The 22,802-nt window shown below is 42.5% G+C and overlaps 1 long non-coding RNA gene across 1 annotated transcript; it reads left to right on the top strand.

Annotated features, from left to right (window-relative positions):
• The first annotated feature begins 8,741 nt into the window (after positions 1-8,741).
• LOC132342626 (uncharacterized) lies at positions 8,742-22,546 on the top strand. The gene is made up of 2 exons (XR_009491083.1): positions 8,742-9,119; positions 20,595-22,546. It is a non-coding gene; the product is annotated as an uncharacterized lncRNA (long non-coding RNA).
• The last annotated feature ends 256 nt before the right edge of the window (positions 22,547-22,802 follow it).

Raw genomic sequence — 22,802 nt, 5'->3', positions numbered from 1 at the left:
ACAGTGACGCCAGAGCGGTTCTATTCGTATGTCTTTTGATGCAGTAGGGAAGGAGGGAGGGGCCATTCAACTGTATGTGTAATGCTATGTTAAAAATAAGCATGTGTGAGAGAGAACAGATACCAAGATGCATTGGAGTTTTCTGCTTTAAACCATCACTCTCTCCCCATGCTCCTGGGAGTTGAAACCTCCATGACTGGGGCCAGAGTTGATCCCTATCCAGAATCTAGCACAGTGCTGGATCAGTAATTAATGCTAATGTGCTCACAGAGTAGCTAAGAGAACTAACATGGCAAAATCAGGTTCTTTGAAACATTGAGCTCCTGGATCAAGACTTGCCTGAAACTGTTCCTATCACTAAATTTTCAATTACATTAAATCCCCTTTTGTGTGAAACCCAGTCCCAGCTGGATCTACGGACACCTGAAAGATGACAGAGAGCTGCAGCCCCTTCATCTCCTTGTGCTTCAGTTTCCTCATCTGTCATCCTTGTAAGAGCACATAAGGAAGATGAGAGAATTGTTAAAAGCACAGACTTTGGAGTTGAGAGACTTAGATCCAAATTTGGACTCCATTACTAAGTAGCTGCAAGGGCTTGAGTGAGTTACTTTACTGCCCTGAGCCTCAGTTTCTTCATCTGTAAAGTGGGGACTGTGCCTACTTGCTGAAACTGGGAGACGTATTCAATGCATGTAGCATCAACACTCATTCCATGTTAACCGGACAAGAAGCTCATTGCCCCAGCCCACCTCATAAAGATTTCATACGTGTCAGATGAGTTAAGGCTCTAGGAAAGCACTTCCCCAACATTATAGATCATTATTATTATTAGCAAGGTAAATGGATTTACAGAAGCAGAGCAGAACAAAGGCCAAAGGGAAGCAAGACTGTTCTGGAAAACAAACCAGGGAAAGGAGGCAAACATAAGTGTTATTGGTCAGGGCAAAGAAAGGCTGGTGCAAAATGGATGAGAAGATGGGTATTTTCAAGCTTTAAATGAACTTGTTTGTCCCCAACTCCATTCAGAGAGGAAAGTGCAGGCGGATATAATCAAAGGCTGACAAACAGCAAGATGTTTGTTCTGGTAAACACACTCATCTCTCCAAACTCACCTGAAACATTTTCTGCTTTCGTAAAGAAGCTCTTATGAACTCAGAGCTGTAAAGAATCACCTGGTGAGGGGCTATGCCAAGCCAAGAAAAGGCCGCCCAGCCCTGGACAGTAGGAGCCCGAGGCACCTGGCTGGATGTCGTGAGGGTGAACTTCGATGGGCTTTGAATCAACTGCCACTTACTGTGCCATCAGGGTGGCACCACGCACGTCGTGAGCTACAGATGAGAATCCTCTGACCAAGAAAGGTGCAGCAAGGTGGCAGAGGGTGAACTGAGGCTTCTCTCCAAAAAGAGGAGGGACAGATGTTTGCTGCTGGTTTTTTCCATCGTTTTATGCCCAAGGGACCTGGAGCGTGTGAGGGTCTCTGTCAGCACCACTCAAAAGAAAAACAACACAAGACCCATTTGTAAGTTTCAATATTCTAGTAGCCACATTCAAAGGGAGGGAGCCCAGGAATGATCATTCTATCAAGCATCTCTTCCCAGGCGATTAAGATGCAAGTGGAGAACTGATGCTGTGTTGTTTGCTTTTTTTAACAGTGGTCTAAGGCAGCCCTTGCCCAATAGGAAGCCCATAGATTCCTCATCCATGCTAAAGACAGGCAGAGTCGTCTGTGACTTTCAATTTTCATGAATGCGTAAGTGGCCTTGGCCACTAAGGTAAGAGGACGACCTCCACTTTTAACTCCAGGAGCTTCTGTTTTTGTTTGATTTCTTTTGCAATGAGTATGAATTTACTTTTTAATAATTCCTTGATGTCCTTGGCCTTGATCGTAAGCAAAACTCACCCGCGTCAAGCTCTTTCCGTGGCTCAAACACTAAACGAAGCACTTGTCATGCGTTAGCTCACCTAATATTCACTCTCACCCTATAAGGTGGTCACTATTGTGATGACCATTATATGGATTGGGAGGCTGAGGCTGGCAAAGGCTAATAAGCAGTTGTTCAAGGTCACAGAGCTAAAAAAGAGAGGAGACTGGACCGGGGCTCATATTGGTCGGTCTCTAAAGACCCAGTTTTACCCTTTCTTTATTCATGTTTAGCAGTAAGAACATGTGACACAAAAGGTTCTCAATAAAGATCTGTCTCACACGTCAGCATACAAGCACCCATGGATACAAGAGCGGGAGGGGAGGGTGGGACGAACTGGGAGAGCAGGATTGGTATACAAACACCGCTATGTGCAGAACAGATGGCTGGTGGGGAGCTTCTGTATAACACTGGGGGCTCAGCTCAGGGTGGGGTGGTAGGAAAAGCGCGTAGGTGCAAAAGGGAGGGGAGATATGTGTATGTGAAAGATATATTCACTTTATTGTAGAGCAGAAACTAACATAACATTTAGTAAAACAATTATACTTCAATTTTAAAAATAAAAAAAAATATATAAGCTCCCATAGGAGCCTGGTTCATTACTGAAGATCCAATACCCACCACAGTGCCTAGCACAGAGGAATCCATCAAGCGTTTGTTAAATGAGCGAATGAATGAATGAATGAATGAAGTGTGCTCTCTGAGACTTGAGAGAGCCCAGGTATATAAAACACCCACTTGAGGCCAACATCTAAAGCATTCCTCCCAACTTCATCGGGGATGTATCTGAACAGCTCAGACATGCTTTCCAGTTGAAAACATTCATTTAATTAGCAGGCATTTTCCAAAACGGATGTGCCTTTCTCAATCACTGTGTCTGCGGCGGACATTTGCTGCAAAGGTGCCCCCTTCTCCCAGACATCAAAGCTTCTGCTCGCAGACCTTTCTTCCCCAATTACTTCCATCGGAGAAGGACAGCCAGGCGGACAAGAAATCGGCCACAACGTGCAAGATGTTTTGCCTTTGTAGAAAAGATGCTTGTGGGGTAAGGTCCTTTTTGGGGGGAGGGGAAAAATCTATACCTTGGTTTAATATGTGTCTTTAGAAACGTTTCATTGGCCAGCACGGGCTGCTCACTGTGACTGGCCCCAAATCATTTCTCTTTGAGATCTAGCTTCTCCTCCCCAAAATAATATCAAGAACAATCTATATTCCCTGGTGGCTCAGACGGTCAAAAGAATCTGCCTGCAATGCAGGAGACCTAGGTTTGATCCCTGGGTCGGAAAGATCCCCCAGAAAAGGGAATGGCAACCCCCTCTAGTATTCTTTCCTGGAGAATCCCATGGACATGGGAGTCTGGCGGGCTATCGTCTGTGGGGTTGCAAAGAGTCAACACTAACACTTTCATTGGATTTATTTCTTCCTAATTTTTGCAGCTACTTGGATATGCATTCTGACTCTTATATCAGCCTTGGTTTGACTGTTATAACTCAGCTTGAATAGGAACACTATACCTTCTTCGCTCTGGAGTCCCTGAATTCTAGAGCCTGTGGCACCGGGGGCTATGGCGTGGAGATGGCAACCATATTTGGGAAAGATGATGCTCCTTAAGAAAACACGACTCTCCAACCCACTGAGCTATTGCTGGAGTTGGTTGAATCAACCCCTTGCCCTAAACTTGTCCATAACTCCCCACTGCCACCTGGATAATGATCAGATGCCTCAGCATGACTCACAGACCTAGATTCAGACCTCAGTTCTGCCTACTCTTGAACCTCAACCCTGCCCCCCACCCCCCGGACCCCAGCCAGATAAGTTATTTGCAGTTTCCAGCATCCTGCTTCCCCACTTCCGCACCAGCCCTTTGGCCTACACTCTTCCTGCTCCCCAAAACATCCTCTCTGTCCCCCCTTAATCATGCTACTCAGAATCAGTCTTCAAATTTGATGTCACTTCCTCCAGGAAGTCTTCCTGATTATTCCTTCTACCCACCACTGGAAGAATTGAATCAAGCATGCTCCCCAGCAGTATCACATCTCACCCCTTCCAGCACTGATGGCTGTATTTAAATGCCTATTTATTTCCCTATCACGCTCACCGGACCTGAATTCCCTAAGTGCAAGTCTCAGAATCTGGAATATATTAAGCCCTCAATGAACAGCTATGTATAAATACATAAATGGGGGCAGGGCAAGGGAAGATGCATAGCATCCAGATAGAAAGAGGTTGAATCTTCCTCACTAAAATGGTGGAGTTACAGAGCACTGTGGGCGATCATGACGTTGGTCATCGTCCAATCCTCTCCCCCAACCCCGAGGGGCACAAACACTAAATCTCGCCTACCACAGACCCTAAGAGGAAACCAACTTGGACCTACAAGATCATTCCAGCCAAACAGGTCTGCTTATGGTTGTTCTCTGAGCAAGCTAACTTTGCCCCACAGCCTGACCCAGAGAATCTGGCTTCCCAGACAAGCCACTCGGAATGCACCTTCAAGGTCACAGGGAAGGTTGGTTGAGAAGAAAAGGCAAGGATGGGAAGACAGAGATACTTGAATAGGAATGCTGTCTCTGTTTGGCTTTGAAGTTCTGGATAATTTCCTGTCCAGCAATTGCCAAAAAGCCAGGGCTCAATAATAAAGCTACGGTAGCGACTTCCCTGACGGTCCCGTGATTAAGCCTTCACCTTCCAATGCAGGGGGTGCGGGTGTGATCCCGGATCGGGGAGCTAAGATTCTACATGCCTTGGAGCCAAAAATCCAAAACATAAAACAGAAGCAAGATTGTAACAAATTCAATAAAGACGTTTAAAAACATGGTCTACCTCAGAAAAGGTCTTTAAAATATATATAAAAAGTAAAAAAATACATAAAACTACAGTGGGAAATGGGTGTCAAAAAAAAAGATCTTAAAAACTGAAAGAGTCTTTTGCCTCCAAATTTTGGAGTCTTGTGAAAAACTCTGTTTTACCATTCGCTTGCTCTGTCCCTCACAGTGCCTTAGGAGGTGAGTGGACCCTAGTATTCTTCTGCTCTAACAGAATGGTGGTGCAAAGCTCACTGCTAAACAAGAATGACTGGTCTCTCTCAGCCTCCACTGACAACAGTCAGTTCACACTTCTGTTTCTCTGCACCTCCAATCTCTCTCTTCCCCAGGTCATCCCACTAAGGAAAGTACGAGAGGACTCCAGGTGCGGTGGGTTTTCCTCTTGAACAGAAGAAACCTTTCCTACTGCAAACTGTACGCTTGAGGATAACATGTGGCTATCCACTACCTTGTGGCTCAGATGGTAAAGCGTCTGTCTGCAATGCGGGAGACCTGGGTTCGATCCCTGGGTTGGGAAGATCGCCTGGAGAAGGCAATGGCACCCCACTCCAGGACTCCTGCCTGGAAAATCCCATGGATGGAGGATCCTGATAGGCTACAGTCCCTGTGGTCGCAAAGAGTCGGGCAAGACTGAGCGACTGCAGTTTCACTTTCATCCTAATCTGATGCTCGCTGGCTCGTGGGTGTTTGCACCCCATCTTTGCGCCTTTCAGGCTGTGTGATCTTCGGCAAGTGACCTAACCCCTCTGAGACTTGCCTGTAAAGTGGGATGAGAACAGAGCTCTCTCACAAATGTTTGTGAAGATGTAATGTGGCAGTAGAAAGACAGCACCAAGCGTGGCTCCTGGCTTCCACATAGCTCCTGCCACCAGCAGCTATTATTGCTGCATGGGGGTGCCCTCCTTTATTGAATGACAACATGCCTTAGACCACTGTTTTTTTCCAACTGCAATTCTGTAATCCTAACAAAGTACATCGAAGAAACAAAAATACATGTAGAACCTTGGAGGGCTTCCCTGGTGGCTCAGTGGTAAAGAATCTGCCTGCCAATGCAGGAGATGCATATTAGATCCCTGGTCTGGGAAGATTCCCCAGGACAAAATAGCAACCCACTCTAGTATTCTTGCCTGGGAAATCCCACAGACAGAGGAGCCTGGCGGGCTACAGTCCGTGGGGTCAGAGTCGGACACAACTTAGTGACTAAACAAGAGCCTCAGAAAATCCACACAAGACAAAGAGCTGGTGTGCTTTGACTCCAGGATGTATCATGAAGAAGTTTTGTTATTTCTGTTGTTAATACATTCCTAATAGCCACTTGTTTCCTGGATACTTGCCTCTTCGGCTCTGATTGGCCGAGTTCCAGTTTCTTGAGGTTTTTACTGCATTTGGAAGCTATGTTATGAAAACCTTGAAGCCTCCATGAAAATGAAAACTTCCTTTTCTTCTTCTTTCTCCCCAGAGTGTGGTGGCCAAACACCCCTCAGAGTTGGAGGATGGTCCAACTTCCAATGCTCTGTAGCAGTGATTCCATAACTATCAGTTGTACCAGAAATTACAGCATTTTGGCATCTAAAATGTAATTCCCTGCCTTGCCTCTCACACTGAGAAGTGGTCAAGAAAAATTCTTTGTTGGTTTTGAACATTCCCCATTTTAATTCAGATCATTTGATTCCATATCCATGATGTATCTTATTTTTTCCTTCATCCAACCATCCTTCCTCATCATCCAATCATTATATTCATCTGTCAATCGCCTTCCCCATTCTTAACAATGTCACACACACATACACAAATGTACATACACACAGACCCAAACTCCACGCATGGTCAGCTCCCTTCTCTTCCTCTACCACGGCCATTCCTATCACTGTAATTTATGGTCAACGAACATTTTGGTTAAAGGGTTTGAAAAAAAAACAAAAATGCCTTTCATTACCCGAGGGTATGTGAAGGTGTTGTAATTACACCGCCAACCAAAGAATCCATTTTTTCCTGAATACCTAAAGGGATTTGGATAATCCTACAAAGTCAGAGTCTTATTTTCTATTCAGTAGTGCCAGACCAAAATCCACCCACACCAAGACAAATGGGTCTTTTTTAGCTCCAGCAAGCTTCTCCGAACAAGATATCCCCACCATGTGCAAGTAGAACTCCTTGGCTTGGTCACTTTTCTCCTTCTCTTCATCTTTTGATGCCATTGTTGACTACCCAGAATCAGCCCCAAAGTGCCTGTCCACACTCTTGTCCCAAAAACCAAGAATAGCACCAAAATCAGGTCCAGGAGTAGTAACCAGGGGTGCAGTGCCATCTGCTGGCCATTTTTATAAGATAGCCTCTCAGCCCACACTAGGAAATGTTCCCCCGTTTCAAAGCTACTGAAAGAATCTGAAGGTCTGGTATGGGAACAAATGATTTTTACTGTATTAATATCCTATTATTGAGAATAGTCATTTAGAAATAAATGTCTTCTCTTTCACTACTTTTTTAGGTATGCAAAGGAAAAAATCAAAAATCTGGGAGAGATCGACTCGGCTTATAATTCCCTTTTTTATTGTTGTTGTTGTTAGTGTTATATTGGGGAATAATAATAATAAACTCTCAGAAAACTAAGTTTTACACACTCGTAATAAGGACCCTCTAAATCAGCATATCACGGTTTGCAAAGAGATTTATGGTCCACAGCAAGTTTACGAGACTTTAACACAACAAAGGCAAGAAAATAAAGGAGAAGAAGAAAAACAAAGCTGAAATGAATGATCCCGTTTCCAAAGGAGCAAGGCTACAGCTAATGAACATATATTTTTGTGATGAGGCTGATTTGTCTCAGATGTGGATAAGCATTTTTATTTAAAATCTGATGAGTTTATATCTTCCTTTCAGGCTACTATATTTGTGTAGTCTCCTAAAATTCAGAGAAAACACTTTTAAATAAGGTGCCTGTTCCAAGAGAGAAAACAGAAAATGCGTCAGTGTGCTTCTTTAGAGCTTACTGTGCTTCCAGTCTTTCTGCTTTCAAATTAGACAGTGAATTGACAAAATCGACCAAAGAGAAAGGAAGGGACGCCTTTCCTTAAAAGAACTTCTGACATGTTCTTATCTGTAATATTCACCAGGAAGAGTGTCAATAACATACAAAAGTCAGGCATTCTCTTTCCAGTTGCTCTCTATGGAAGTTTTCCTAAGCGATCATCTACATAAGTGTAGACAAAATATATGGAAAATAGTGCAAATTGCACACATGCACACACACATACAGGTCTGCCACGCTTGGAAATGCCCACTCTGAAGAAAGCTTGTCCTCTGGTTGAGTGCTTGTAAGTTTTCTACACCGAACAAGTCTTTGGGATCCTAAGCGTTCCTTTTGTTTGTTCTCTGCTCAGGCTTCCAGAGGCATCAACAAGCTACAGTCCTTACTGCGAGGGGAGGATTTGGTTAATAGTTCCTAGTATTTTCAGCCCTTTCGTTGATTTCCTTCCCTTCTAGTATTTTTAGTTCCTGAGATAAAACTCTCATTTATAATAAACTCAGAATCCCTGGAAAACATTTCGTCAATGAAACATTTGGCTTTGCTGTCCATTATTTTATTGAATGAAGGGGTTTCCCCCCCTCTCTTAAAACCTGGCAACCCAGTTCTGATTATTTAAAGGCAGACACAAAGGCAGAACTGGGTGGAGTTTTTAAATATTTAAGAAGTAAAAATCTTATTAAAAATGTTTACTCTTTGCCGTAAAATTGCCTTTCCAAAAGCACAGGTTTGCTAGGACCAAATCATTCACTTTAGGAACTAGGGTATGTCGGCACCAGATTCAGTTCTGGCAAATTCTAATTAAATGTATGTCTCAGCCTAAACTTGTTTTCGTGTGTTTGTTTTTTTTTTTCATTGTTATTCGCAGTCCCTGGCCTAAAATATTGAAATTTTGAGACACGACCAAATATTTTTAACTGAAACTAGTCCAATAAGAAGTTCTCTTTCTTTTCCTTTTTAAAGAAGTGTTATTTCTTTACAGGGTCCTTTCATTATTCCCCCAGAAATTTGGGGAGGTTTTTGCAATCATCATACATTTGAAATACCAGCTGCTAACTTCAACCCAATTTTCTGCCCTGTTTGAAAAGGATTTTTTGTTTGGATTTAGTGGGGTTAGGATTGAGAGTGTGTGCGCACGCACGTGTGTGCCCAGAAAGATAGAGGAAAAAAGACAGAAAAGCACACAAACAGTTTTGCTTTGAAGTTGCTACATAATTACTGTTAAGATCTACCAAAATGTACTGAGAGACAGCCCTGCTTACTCAAATCTGGTGATTGAGCAGGCAAGCAGCGTCTGGGAAGACTTAAGGATGGATGAAATGGAAGCATCGGAAGAATGCAACCAAGGTAGACGGAAAGATGTTTTCTGTTGTGTTCTTGTAGAGACGTATTAGGGAAAGAGAGGGCAAGGGGAGGAAGGGATACTGGGGAAAAATAGAAAAGAAAACATTTATGGAGAAAAGGCCAGAAAGATATAAGAATTGAGGGGGGGGCGGGGAGAGGGAAGGATGGAAAGAGGGAGGGAGGGGAGAGAGAGAAAGAAAGGTACTGAGCTGTTTTATCTTCCTGTGCTTCCCTATTCAAAGCCCTATGTCCTTGGTGGAGACATTAAACCTTACATATGGAATGCAGCAACAAAAAAGGGGGGGGGGGGCAATATAGTGAGTTTCCCTTGTTGATTTCCTTTGTTGGAATACTGACTTGGAACATCTGAAGAGAAAACGGTCGCAAAGTTGGAGAATTTCTTCTTTCAGCAGGCTCTTTCCGCAAAAGTTGTTTATGTCACAGTGCCCCCTGGAGTATGGTGGGGAAGGGACCCCTAATGTCCCCCCTCTAACTCCCTACTCTTGACTTGTTTTTCTTACCATGGGGAGGGGAGGAAGGGGGAGGAAGGATTGGAAATTTTTGAAACAATCTCAGAAGCTTTTGAAGAGCTGCCACTGGCCAGGGGAGAGGAGGATTTCGAGAAATGACTTCCGATTTATTTCGGATAGTTAGGGGAAAGGGGAAGGAGGGAATAAAACCCTTCCTTCTCTCTCTTTTTTTTTTTTTTTTTCCTTCCCCCTTACCCCCTTAATCCTATTTTAGTTGAGGTCTGACCTTGGAAATTTCCAAAAGACTTTAATCTCCTGTACTCCAAATTGCTAAAAGGAGCTCAAAGAGAGCGTGTGTGCGTGCGGGTGAAAGGCGGTTTTAAATTGTTTATTTATGAATGGGTTAGACTTTCCTGATAGTAAGAATGTTAACTAGTTCATTAGGTACTCTCGGTACATTTAAGTCTTTTTTAGTTTTTCTTTTTATTCCCTTCTCTCCCTCTTTCTCTCTCTCCTTTTTCAGACAAATACATTTAATCACCAAAACACAGCAGAGAAAAAAATGATCTTCAGTTCTGCCTTCTGCCTCTGGGCAGACCTGACCCACTTGAATGTTAATATTCTCAGATAACTAGGAAATGCCATTTAGTATTTTCTATAACTACATGGCTGTCCTCCACCCTCCAACTCTCCCAGAGAAAACAAATTACCTTCCTGTAGCAAGAGGGGTGGGGGTGGGGGGAGATGGGGGGGCTGGAGGTGGAAAACCCAAGAGAAGAATCATTTCCATACATAGCTCCCAGATATAAAGGAAATCCAGGCTCTATGCTGATCTCAAATTTGGGGAGGTACGAACTCATTGAAATCATTAAGCATTTCATTTTTCAGATGAAAGGCTCTCCTTTTGCATTACTGGGGAGAGTTCTGATGTAATCTGAAGTGTCACATTGGAGGGGTCTTGGTGATTAAGTCTTTTCCATTTCTTTCATTAAAGGGCCGATTTTCCTGAGGTGGGTTATAACTTCATTCCAATCTGAAATTTCACCCACCCACCCCGCAAAAAGGTCTATATGTTCGACCGATTTTTAGAAAGAATAACAAATCCAGTTGTATACTTATTTTTTAACTGCTTTTGATTTTATTGAACTACGAAACCACTTTGCTGTCATTCTCAAAGGTCCATTCTAAATCACGAGCTACGTCAAGGTATAATTACTCACATTTAAAACATTCCGTAATTATAGGAGGAAAGAATAGAAAAATGGCTTTAAAGAAAGGAATTGTTGGAAGCAATTGACTCTCAAGAAATGTCTGTCTTTCATAAAGTTCATAATTTCCCAGTAAATTCTTTTAAGTTAATAAACATATTAAACATAAAGAACCTTAAAAGCACTCCCCCCTCTACCATCTGCCACCACACATACACACACAGGGGAAAAAAAAAAAAACAAACCCTAAATTCTTTTAAAATGTGCATTTTTTTTAAAGACCTCAGAGACGGAAATATTTCTCAGGAAATGTCAAACATGAGCGTCTACATAATATCTACATGAAATAATAAATCAAACTCAGCTTTTTTTTATCTGACAAAACACAATAAAATGGGTTTGGAACATTATTTTTGCGCATGCTTTTTAGCTCTCAAAAAAAAAAAAAAAAAACTCCAATAATAGATAATGCCTTATTGGGAAAGATAACATGTTTTCTTATAACTTGGTGGGAAAAACTTTTTTTTATTTGCCCTTTGTAAAGGAAATTAGATATATATTTGGCGGGGGTGGGGGGTGCAGGCAGAATATAATGTTTCACTGTGATACAAGCCAACAAAAACCCAGGAAATTCAAAGTCCAACTGATGTTCAGCTAAAAATTCACACCATTGTACCCCTTTACTGACAACAGATTTAAGAGTCCAGAATGTCTGGGGGAACATTTCCTGACTTTCAGCCTCTCATGTCTAAACAGTAAATTGTTATTTAAACTTCAGTCAGTCTTAGAAGAACTGCTCCCTCCCACCTTTTTTTTTTTTTTTTGCTTCTTATATTTCTCCATGTATATTTTATATCTTTGCCGGTCCTTGTTTCACATCACCTGAAATGTATACATTATATTGCATTTTAATCCCAGTGATGGATAGGCTTTCTGGGGAAACTGAAATCTTTTTTCAATGAGAAGAGTATTTAACAAGAGAGGAGAAGAATCATAGCAGTGGGATTTCCAAGCTGAGAGAAACCAAGGATATAGAGCAAATAGAAAGGGAAGATAAATCAAAGGAAAAGGTTGGCGAATTGGGGGGTAGGGGGACCCCAGACTGTGTCCATGGCCTTGTTTGGGGCTATGCCTAGAAAAACGTTAACCATCAGGGACTCATGCCTTCGTGTAGGTTTGTTACAAAATCAAATTATAGAACTTAACACGCTGTCAGGAGCCCTTGCTAAATATTTAAACCCTCAAGTTCCACACCATTTGTGAATTCCAGATCATTAATTTACTACTGGATTGTTAATTACAACGGAGTAATGGAAAACCGGGCTTGTCGATTTTATGGACACCGCTCCCGTACAAGTGCCTGTGGTACTTTCAGAGGCTAAAAGCTTAAACTTTAACTACATTCTAAGTATTTGGGACTGGGGTGAAAGGGGGACCTGTGAGTAAATGCTTTGAGCAGGTAAGTAGTTAGTTATTAAAATGGGCTTTGAAGCCCTCTCTTGGTGTATGTCTGCATATTTTAAGGGTCCCAGCAAAAAAACAACTTTTTTTTAAATGCACCTAATTTAGATTTCATTGAATTTTCTGCACGCACTGATGTTAGGATATTTTGGTGAGTTTAATTCCCCCAACCCTTCTGTAAGAAAAGAAAAGAAACTCTTTCTCGAAGAGATTTAGCAAGGGAAGAGAAATCCTTTTTAAAAAGCTTAGAGAACAGGGAAGGGGTCGGGGAGTAAGTGGTAAGAAGGCTTTAATTTCTAAAGCTTTAATCCCAAAGGAGAAGGACTATCTACGGAAGAACTGAAACTAATTTACCTGAATTCCTTTGTCACTGCCTGACTCTCCACTATTAAATGATTCTTTTCACTAGCCAATAAAACCGAATCCAAAGCCTGTTTGGGATGGAGGGCTGGTACCAGACCTACCCACTCCCGCAAAATGGAAAGCCAGTTTTCTATGCTATTTGCTTTAGTTTCCCCAAAAGGATTTTCAGAGAGAGCTGGGAGTTCAGGCCACCCTACTTGGGTCTCACTTAGATAGGGAAACATGGGGGAACGCGTTGGCTCTTGTTCCCGGAACTGAACGCTTCCTAAGTGTATCCCAGAAAAGAAAGAGAAAGTACCTGCATCTTAGGTTGACAAACCGGTAGCTGTTTTGTCTTTGTTTCCCTCTCATGGGCTGTTTTAGGATCTCTGCCAAGGCAAAGGGTTGTGGAAGTGATTGCTGCTCTTCAGAAAACAGTGCAGACTTTTTGCAACTTCATATCTCCACCTTTGTAACAGATAGAGCTACTGCGACCATCTGGAAGATGTCACAGAAGATGTTTACAAAAGATTGGGGCGGGGGGGTCCTTAAAAGCAAGTAGCTGTATAAAAATACTGAGTTGTTTTTTTTTTAACATCACGACAGCGACTTTCATTCTATTCCTGACATCCCATCGGTCAGGATGGCAAAGAATATACGAGAGAAAGCATTAAAAGTGCCTAATCACGGCTACTAACAAGGAAAAGTACCCAGCACGGAGTAAACATTCAATAGTTGTTATTTAATTTTAATAGAAGTAATAGCCTTTCAAACTCTTTTGTCCCACCTTGAAACTAGAAAGGGCCCCTCCGCCTTTTATTACAGGAAATCAAGCCGAGGAAGAAATGAAGATAAGATAAAACGGCTCAGTAATCACCGTTCCTGGGTTTTCCAACCTCGAGTGAGGCCTTGATTCCAAGTCTCTTTGCCCAGACAATGACAAGCACCCAATTGAAAAATGGATGAACTAAAGCTTTTCGCTGTTCTCCTGTCCAAATTGGATTGGTTACCCAATTTGACTGAGTGCTTAGAAATTAGTCAATAAGGCAACTAATTAATAATTTGACTGGGTGGGGGGAATGGTGGAGGAGAAGTCAATTTCTCAGCTGTACACAGATGTAAGTCAGAGGAAACCTTGAGGCCCCTTACTACATAATTCTAGCAAAAGCCTGTTTTGAAAATCTTGTAAGCTGATTTAAAACAGGAATTCTGGGTTTAGTTTACTTTGTATTAAGCCTTTTCGTCTCAATGAAATAATATAGTGGAGAGAGATATCAATGAAATAATATAGTGGAGAGAGATGATATACAGAGGAAAAAAACAAAGCTGTGAGAGTTAATACAAGATACAGTAAACATATATTCTCTATAATATATATTTATAAACTATATTGTGTAATAATATAGTCATTATAATCATAGTGCAGAAAGTATTCATGTAGAAGGTATGTCCTAGGTATGTGCTGAGTAAGTACTTTGAAAATGTTATCTTATTTAATCCTATGAGGGAGGTGCTATGATACTATGACCCCCAATTTACAGGTAAGGTGACTGAAGCCCAGAGAGGTCAGCCATTTAAAAACCAGGATCATATAACAATAAAAAGAAACAGCAAGATTTTGAACCCAGAGCCACAGATTTCAAACGCCGCTTTCCTATTCCTCTCCTCTAAGACCATGGAGAAAATTAACCAGTGATCTTGTTGCCAACTTTCTTCCTGCTTAAGGGAAAACTAAATGACTTCAAAAACTGGCCCTAATTTGATGTTTGTCCATGAACAAGGCATGTTCCGCTGGACCTCAGTTTTCCCTGGACAAAGTCAGAGAGCTCCTCTAACAGCAGCTTCACAAAATCACCTTATCATTCCACACTCCAGGCTCTATCAAGAAACATGTTTTTATGTGCGTGGATTTAAATGCAAACTAGTACAGCCACTATGGAGAATAGTGTGGAGATTCCTTAAAAAACTGGAAATAGAACTGCCTTATGATCCAGCAATCCCACTGTTGGGCATACACACTGAGAAAACCAGAAGGGAAAGAGACACGTGTACCCCAATGTTCATCGCAGCACTGTTTATAATAGCCAGGACATGGAAGCAACCTAGATGTCCATCAGCAGATGAATGGATAAGCAAGCTGTGGTACATATACACAATGGAGTATTACTTAGCCATTAAAAAGAATTCATTTGAATCAGTTCTAATGAGGTGGATGAAACTGGAGCCTATTATACAGAGTGAAGTAAGCCAGAAGGAAAAACACCAATACAGTATACTAATGCATATATATGGAATTTAGAAAGATGAGAACAATAACCCTGTGTACGAGAGAGCAAAAGAGACACTGATGTATGGAACAGACTTATGGATTCTGTGGGAGAGGGAGAGGGTGGGAAAATTTGGGAGAATGGCATTGAAACATGTAAAATATCATGTATGAAACGAGATGCCAGTCCCGGTTCAATTCATGATACTGGATGCTTGGGGCTAGTGCACTGGGATAACCCAGAGGGATGGTATGGGGAGGGAGGAGGGAGGAGGGTTCAGGATGGGGAGCACATGTATACCTGTGAGGGATTCATTTTGATATTTGGCAAAACTAATACAATTATGTAAAGTTTAAAAATAAAATAAAATTTAAAAAAAGAAAAAAAAAAAGAAACATGTTTTCAAAAACTTATCAGATCTTCTGTCTGTACCCACAGATGGCAAAACTTGAAAAGATACTAGGAATTTTTGTTTGCTTGTCTCATTTAAAAAATTTTTATTTTATATTGGAGTATGGATGATTTACAATGATGTACAGTGAAGTAATTTAGTTATACATACATAAACATATATCTATTGTTTTCAGATTCTTTTCCATGTAGGTTATTAGAGAGTATTAAGTAGAGTTCCCCATGCTATACAACAGGTCCTTGTTGATTTTTTTTTTTTAATTTTTATATGGAACATAATTGATTTACAATGTTAGGTTCAAGTATACAGCAAAGTGATTCAGTTATACATATACATGGATCTATTCTTTTGACACTAGGGTTTTTCAATCTGGACTAGACCTTAAGAGATTGTTTAGAGACGCTTCATTAAGTTGTTAAGAACAAGAGTAGTCTGGGTTTAATTCATACTCTACCACCCACTAGGAAAGTGGGCCTCAGTGGTCTCACCTGTAAAACTAGAATAATGGGATTAATAACACAGACATAAATATATATCCCATAGGGTTGTGAGGGTTAGATAAGAAAATGCTTTATATAGTGAAGGACACAGAGCTAGGAACATTGGGGATGCTCGGTAGGCATTTTCTACAGTAAGGATGATGGCGGTGTTGGAGATGATGAAGACAGTGATGATGATGGTGGGTGACAATGGTGATGATGATGATGGTGGTGGTGGTGATGATGATAGTGGTGATGATGGTGATGTTGATAGTGGTGATGATGGTGGCGGTGATGATGGTGGTGGTGGTGATGATGGTGATGATGGTGGTGGTGGTGGTGATGATGATGATGCTGGTGGTGATGATGATGGTGGTGGTTATGATGGTGGCAGTGGTGATGATGGTGGTGGTGATGTTGGTGATTGATTATGGTGGTGGTGATGATGGTGATGATGATGGTGGTGGTGATGATGGTCATGATGATGGTGATGATGATGATGGTAATGATGATGGTGGTGGTGGTGGTGGTGGTGATGATGGGGATGGTGATGATGGTGGTGATGATGATGGTGGTGATGGTGGTGATGATGATAATGGTGATGGTGGTGATGATGATGATGGTGATGGCGATGGTGGTGGTGATGATGGTGATTGATTATGGTGATGGTGGTGGTGATGATGGTGGTGATGGTGATGATGGGGATGGTGATGATGATGGTGGTGGTGGTGATGATGGCGATAATGATGATGGTGATGGTGATGATGATGGTGGTGATGGTGGTGATGATGATGGTGGTGATGGTGGTGGTGGCGGTGATGGTGGTGATGGTGGTGATGATGGTGATGATGATGATGGTGATGGTAGTGATGATGATGGTGGTGATGGTGGTGATGATGGTGGTAGTGGTGGTGATGATGGTGGTGGTGATGATGGTGGTGATGATGATGGTGGTGGCAGTGATGATGGTGGTGACGATGGTGGTGGTATGGTAAAAACGGTGATGGAAATGATGATGTTGGTGACAGTTGTCATGCTGATGGTGATGATGGTGATATTAAGTCATTCAGTTAACAGCTGAGGAACCTGAGACCCTCCCCCCACCAAAATTATATGCTAATAACCAGCCTAGCCAAAACTAGAAATCCATCTCCCTGGAGCTGGCCCACTGCCTCATGCTAAAAATAAGTGGAGTAGGATTTGGCTGAAGGAAGCTGGGAATAGCAGGTCAGGTCGTGGCTGAGAATCAGCATGGTTTTGGCTTCTCCTCCACCCTGAGCTCATTTTACAATGTCAGAGAAATCACTCTGTCCTCACCAGACCTCGTTCATTGCCTTTTATGGATGATGACACCTCCTGATGTTTAACTGAGAGGTAGGGGAAGAAAGTGAGGTCTAGCAAGCTGCTTTTTAAACAGTAGCTCCCAGTGATCCTACTGCAGCTGGTCTCACACTGTATTCTGAGAAATTCTCCCACAGAATTGACTTACTTTCTGGTTTCAGCCCAAGAGACAAAATAACCTACTGAATTTGTCTATTTAATTTTCCAGATGGGGCTAAGTGGTCCCTCAAGGAGCTTGAGATCAAGTCAGTAAGAAATCAGATTTGAAAGAAAACAGGAGCATGAGAGAGGGGAGAAGTACATATATTTCATGCCAAGTAATAACAGAATTGATATTTTGGGTCAGCACACATCCCCAAAGAGCACTGAGTCTTCCCAATAAGGAGAGTAAAATTAGTTGTAAGATTTAAAGGAGCTCTATCTCAAGGAACAGACGCCCCAGGAATTCAAAGCTAATACACAGGAAGAATAGGTGATAATATTTCCCTTAAGGTACCCATGGCAGACATTACTAACAGATACTGGCATCTTCCACTAAGCCCAAAGCCGCCTCCCAAAGCTTCTCACAGAGCTCTAGGCAGCCATGAGCAATCGATCAGAGTGGACACGCAGATGAAAATGATTTTCCATTTAGCACATGGGAGCAAGACCCCGTAAATGATTCATAAGGTCTTGTGCTGCTGAAGAAACAATTAAGTGACTAGGTCAGGGGAGAGGTTACAGCCTTATTTAGACCTCCCAGTATAATCACATTCCAAACACTGTGGGTGATATTTCATTCATTCATTCACTCGTCCATTCATCCATTCACTCATCCACACATTCATCCATTCACTCATCCACACATTCATTCATTCATTCACTCACTCATTTATTCATTATTCATTCACTTTCTTATTTATTCCTTCACTCATTTTCCCAATCATTCATTCCCTCTGTCATTCATTCTTTAACCAATATTTACTTATTCTGCATTCTAAGTGCCAAACTGTCCCACATGCTGAAGGCTTAAAAGTGAACAAGACAGACTCAACCCTGTCTACAGAGAGATTATAGAAAGGCCGGCATGGGGTGAGGTGGAGAGGTGAGCAGGGGAAAAAAGTGTTGTTTTTTTTGGTCACAGAAAAAAAAAAAGTTACATGTAACAATTACATAATTCATTATTTCTTTTTAATTGTGGTCACTGAAACAAAGAGTAATACTGCATGCTCTGAGAGCAGAGAGCAGGGACTCAGCTTAGCCTGGTGGGGAAAGGTGAGGATGGGAATCCTTACCTCAAAAGTGTCCCAGAGGAATAAACATTTGAGGTGAACACTGAAGGATGAGGAGATAACTAGACATAGAGGGGAAAGGGTTTCCAGGCAGAAGGAATGGCTTCTGTAGAAGCCTGGAAGGATGGAAGCATTTTCATCACTGAAAATGAGAGAAGATCAGAGGGACCAGAGCCCAGGGAAGGCCGGAAGGCGTGATGCTAGATGACACTACGAAGGTGAGCAAGGGGCAGTGTTCCCTCCCAAACACGAGTCCCAGTGTGACCCTCACCTGCTAAGAACCCTTCAGTGACTGGCCCCTGCCCTCACAACAAACTCCAAACCCCTCACCACGTTATGGCTCCAATCACCTCTCCACCTCGCCCCATGCCAGCCTTTTCACTGAAGACACTGAACCCAGATTAAACATCCAGTTTCCAGGATGGGAAACACTGCACTGTAAGCCCCATAGGAGCAGAGACAACGTGTGTGTTGTTTCCTGCTGTATCCCCAGTGCCCAGGGTCCTGGCACCATGCCAGACATAGAGATGAACTTGAGAAATACTGTAAATGTACGAATGAGTGATCCTTTGACCTCACCCTTGGCATAGTGCCACGCACAACGCACTGAAGGTTTAAACGTTAGACAAGAGCAGAGAAAGGGGAACAGAGGGAGGGTGGGGAGGGAAGGAAGGAAGAAGGAAAGGAGGGAATGAAGACAGGATGGAGGGAGGAGGGGGGAAAAGGAAGGAAGGAGAAGGAAGGAGGCAAGAAGGAATGGGGGGTGGAAGGAAGGAGGAAGCGAAACATCTTATGTGAGTATTGGGAAAAGGTCATGCCATAACCAAGCTTTTCAAAGCTCTAATTCTCATCCTAAAAGACAGTGAATCTAAATATTTCAGAACAAATGATTGTTTAAAAAAAAAAAGATTCAGACTCACCAACCTGGCAACACAGGGTCCAGTAGGGAGAAGGAGGACCGACTGTAAGCAAGATGGGTGGGGCCCATTTGGAAGCTTCCAGCCAAAAAGCATTTTTGTGGCCTCGTAATTTCTGAAAGCTCTTGGCGAGGCTAACTGACTCCAGGCTCAGTCTCCTGCAGAGATCTCATCCCTGCCATCCCCTCAGTTCACCAACACGTAACCTAACCCAGGCCAGGCTGTTGGCTGGGCCTCAGTTTCCCTGCCTGTAAAAAGAAATCCTTGGGTTAGATCATCTCTAATCCAGCCCTAACACTGTGAGTCTCTCAGGTTCTCTTCCTGGAATCCCTTCCTATCCATCCACCTCAGCTCTGAAAATACTAACAATCCTAATTACTATAATAATAGTGATTACACTAGCTACCACTTACTGAAGCACTTTGTTTTTCATCTTTGCAACTGTCACATGAGGTTGATCTATGATCTCATTTTACACAGGAGGAAACAAATTCAGAGAGGTTATGTGCCTTGCCCAAAGTAACACAGCCAGGTAAGGGAAATGCAGGAATCTGATCTCAGACATGTTTAAACCCAAAGCCCATCCACCCCTTCCTTTATCCACAAATCTAACAGGTCCCAGCAGGACAGATGTTTACTGAACACAGACATAGAGTCCCTAGTTAGCTTGTGAGGCAGGGGGAAAAACAGGCAAAGGAATATGTATGGTAATGGCACCCCACTTCAGTACTCTTGCCTGGAAAATCCCATGGATGGAGGAGCCTGGTAGGCTGTAGTTCATGGGGTCGCTAAGAGTCGGACCAGACTGAGCGACTTTACTTTCATTTTTCACTTTCCTGCATTGGAGAAGGAAATGGCAACCCACTCCAGTGTTCTTGCCTGGAGAATCCCAGGGACGCGGGAGCCTGGTGGGCTGCCGTCTATGGGATCGCACAGAGTCAGACACAACTGAAGTGACTTAGCTTAGCAATGTTATTATTGTTTGCCCAGCCTCTCTTTTTCCTTTCTTTCTGGGGCAAGGGATAAAATTGTCTTTCATATATATACAGATTATGGAGTTTTAGGGGCTATCACCTCTGCCATCCTTTTAGTTCTAATGGAACCACCAAGCACACACAACCCTCCCAATGGCAGCAGTCACGTGGGGCCTAGGTCACATGACCCATCCTGCGCAATTATAGTACAATATTAACCATCACCCGGTCATGATGATTGGTGATTGGTTCAATACTGAACATGTGACTCAAAACAGCCAGTAACAGCCCTCCCCTGCTCCTAAGTTCTGAAGGAAGGCTTTCTCTTTTCTCTAGAACCGCTATGCTGATGCGGAGAAGGCAATGGAAACCCACTCCAGTACTCTTGCCTGGAAAATCCCATTGATGGAGGAGCCTGGTAGGCTGCAGTCCATGGGATCACGAAGAGTCGGACATGACTGACGCGACGTAGCAGCAGCCATGCTGATGTGATAGAAGCTTCAAGTTTCCTGTGACCTTGCCCCCATGGCCACCCCACGCACAAATGCCATGAAAGGGAAGCCCCACCCCGTTATAGAGAAGAATGCGGCCAACAGAGAAGCTGAAATGAGAGTCAAGGAGAAAGGAACCCTCACGCCATAAATGGGCTGCTGAAACCAACTCCACACTTGTCCTTCCCAGTTACTGAGCCAGTAAGGGCCTGAGATGTGATTCAGCCACTTGCAATCAGTAGAGTCTTAAGAGAATTTTTGACCAGCATTGCATAGTTGTGGTGATATCCCACCACATACACGAACACAGTATGTCTGCTACCTAGAATTGTGCAGAAAGACTTGGTAAAGGGCATTGAGGAGAAAAAGAGGCAAGGAAGAAATATAGACAGAAAAGAAAAATTGCCAAACCGCCATTTCCTTCCCATCTAGTCTTGGCTCAATCTCTGACCCATGCTCATGCATTCATATCATCTGGGCTTCAGTTTCCCCAGAAAATCATGTCTTCTCTTTACCAAACAGCTTTTTTTCTGTTACCTCATTTATTCCTCACTAAAACCTGCAAAATAGAAAAGTTATATCCATTCTGCAGAGGAGAAACTTAGCCATAGAACAATTAAATTACCACATAATTAAGTGGCAGAGCCTAGACTTTTGAACCAAGATCGTGTAACTTAAAATCCATCCCTTTAAAACAAAACGACAAAACTACTTCCAACAGTCTCCCCCATCAATGACACATTGGTTTGGATGCCAGCACTTTCAATGGAGTTCTCCTTCTCTTTCTGCTCTGATATGTCAAGGGTTGCCTGTGCCTGAAGATCTGAAATTAACCAGGCACATCCTGACACAAGAGGATGTTTCTTTTCAGCAGTACAAGAGCTTACAGGTAGTTTGATCCTAAGAGGAAATATCCCCAGGACAGTGGCTGACAGCAAGCAGTAGGCTCCCTCCACTTCCAGAAATCAGTGCCTGTGTGTGTGGAAGGCAATTAGGACAGCCCACTTGTTAATACAGAGGTGAAGATATGAACATGAGGATGTCTAGTGGGTATTGAATAAAGCCGGACAGAGGCCTTTGGAAGCAGACAAGAGGAGGAACGTGATGTATAATATTGTCACTTACACTGCTTTGAACCCCCAAGCCAGAAGACCTTTTACATCTATACTCAGTGTTACTTTTCATCCTAGGGAAGAAAGAAAGGGTCTGATGACCCATAGCAATCTGTACCTAGACTCTCTACTCAACCAGAACTTATTGAGCACCTACTATATGCCAGCTACTGTTCTAGTTACTGAGGACACAGGGATGAACAAGACAGCTTTCCAGCTGTCCTCAAACCCGCTTTCTGAATCATAGATCTGATCGTGGCATACTCCCTGCCTAAAACCATCGATGGCTCCCCATTGCCCACAGAATCAAGTTCAAAGCCGTCAATATGGTGTACAAAGCATTTCATTGTCCAGCCTCTTCAATTTCATCTCTTTCACATGCTCACCATCCCCAATCCTCCCGATTCATGCTGTGGCTATACTAAAATATTTTCAGTGCCCCCTGACTCCCAGGTTTTCAGACTTTCCTGTCCATCTCCCTTGGGGCACTGTTCTAACGCCACCAGGTCCTCTTGCCCACTCCATGGTTGTCCCACTCTTACTTATCCCTCAGTATACAGGTCACCTCTTCAGGAAGTTTTCTTGATCCCTTTTCCACACCAATGTTAAGCATCATTTTTTTTTAATTTAACTTTACATACATTATTGGTTTTATACATAAAACAAATAAAAAAGCAAAACTCCAGTGCTTTGTCACAACTTAAATTTTTTTACTACTATTACATTTTGCTAGAGTAGAACTTATATTTTACTGGTGGTAGAATGTATTCATTAAAAACTCCAAACTCCATATATATCAAAATGTAAAGCCCTTAGCTATCTTTCTGTTATTTTTTATCAATTATTTTCACTATTAAATTTTATCATATAAAATCTTCCCTTAAGTTTGTTGCACTTTCTATATCAGCAGAATAATTTTATTTCATATGCTATTCAACAAA

Source organism: Bos taurus, chromosome 17 (genome assembly GCF_002263795.3).
Source record: "Bos taurus isolate L1 Dominette 01449 registration number 42190680 breed Hereford chromosome 17, ARS-UCD2.0, whole genome shotgun sequence".
NCBI lineage: Eukaryota > Metazoa > Chordata > Mammalia > Artiodactyla > Bovidae > Bos > Bos taurus.
This window is presented reverse-complemented; position numbering and strand designations above follow the sequence as displayed.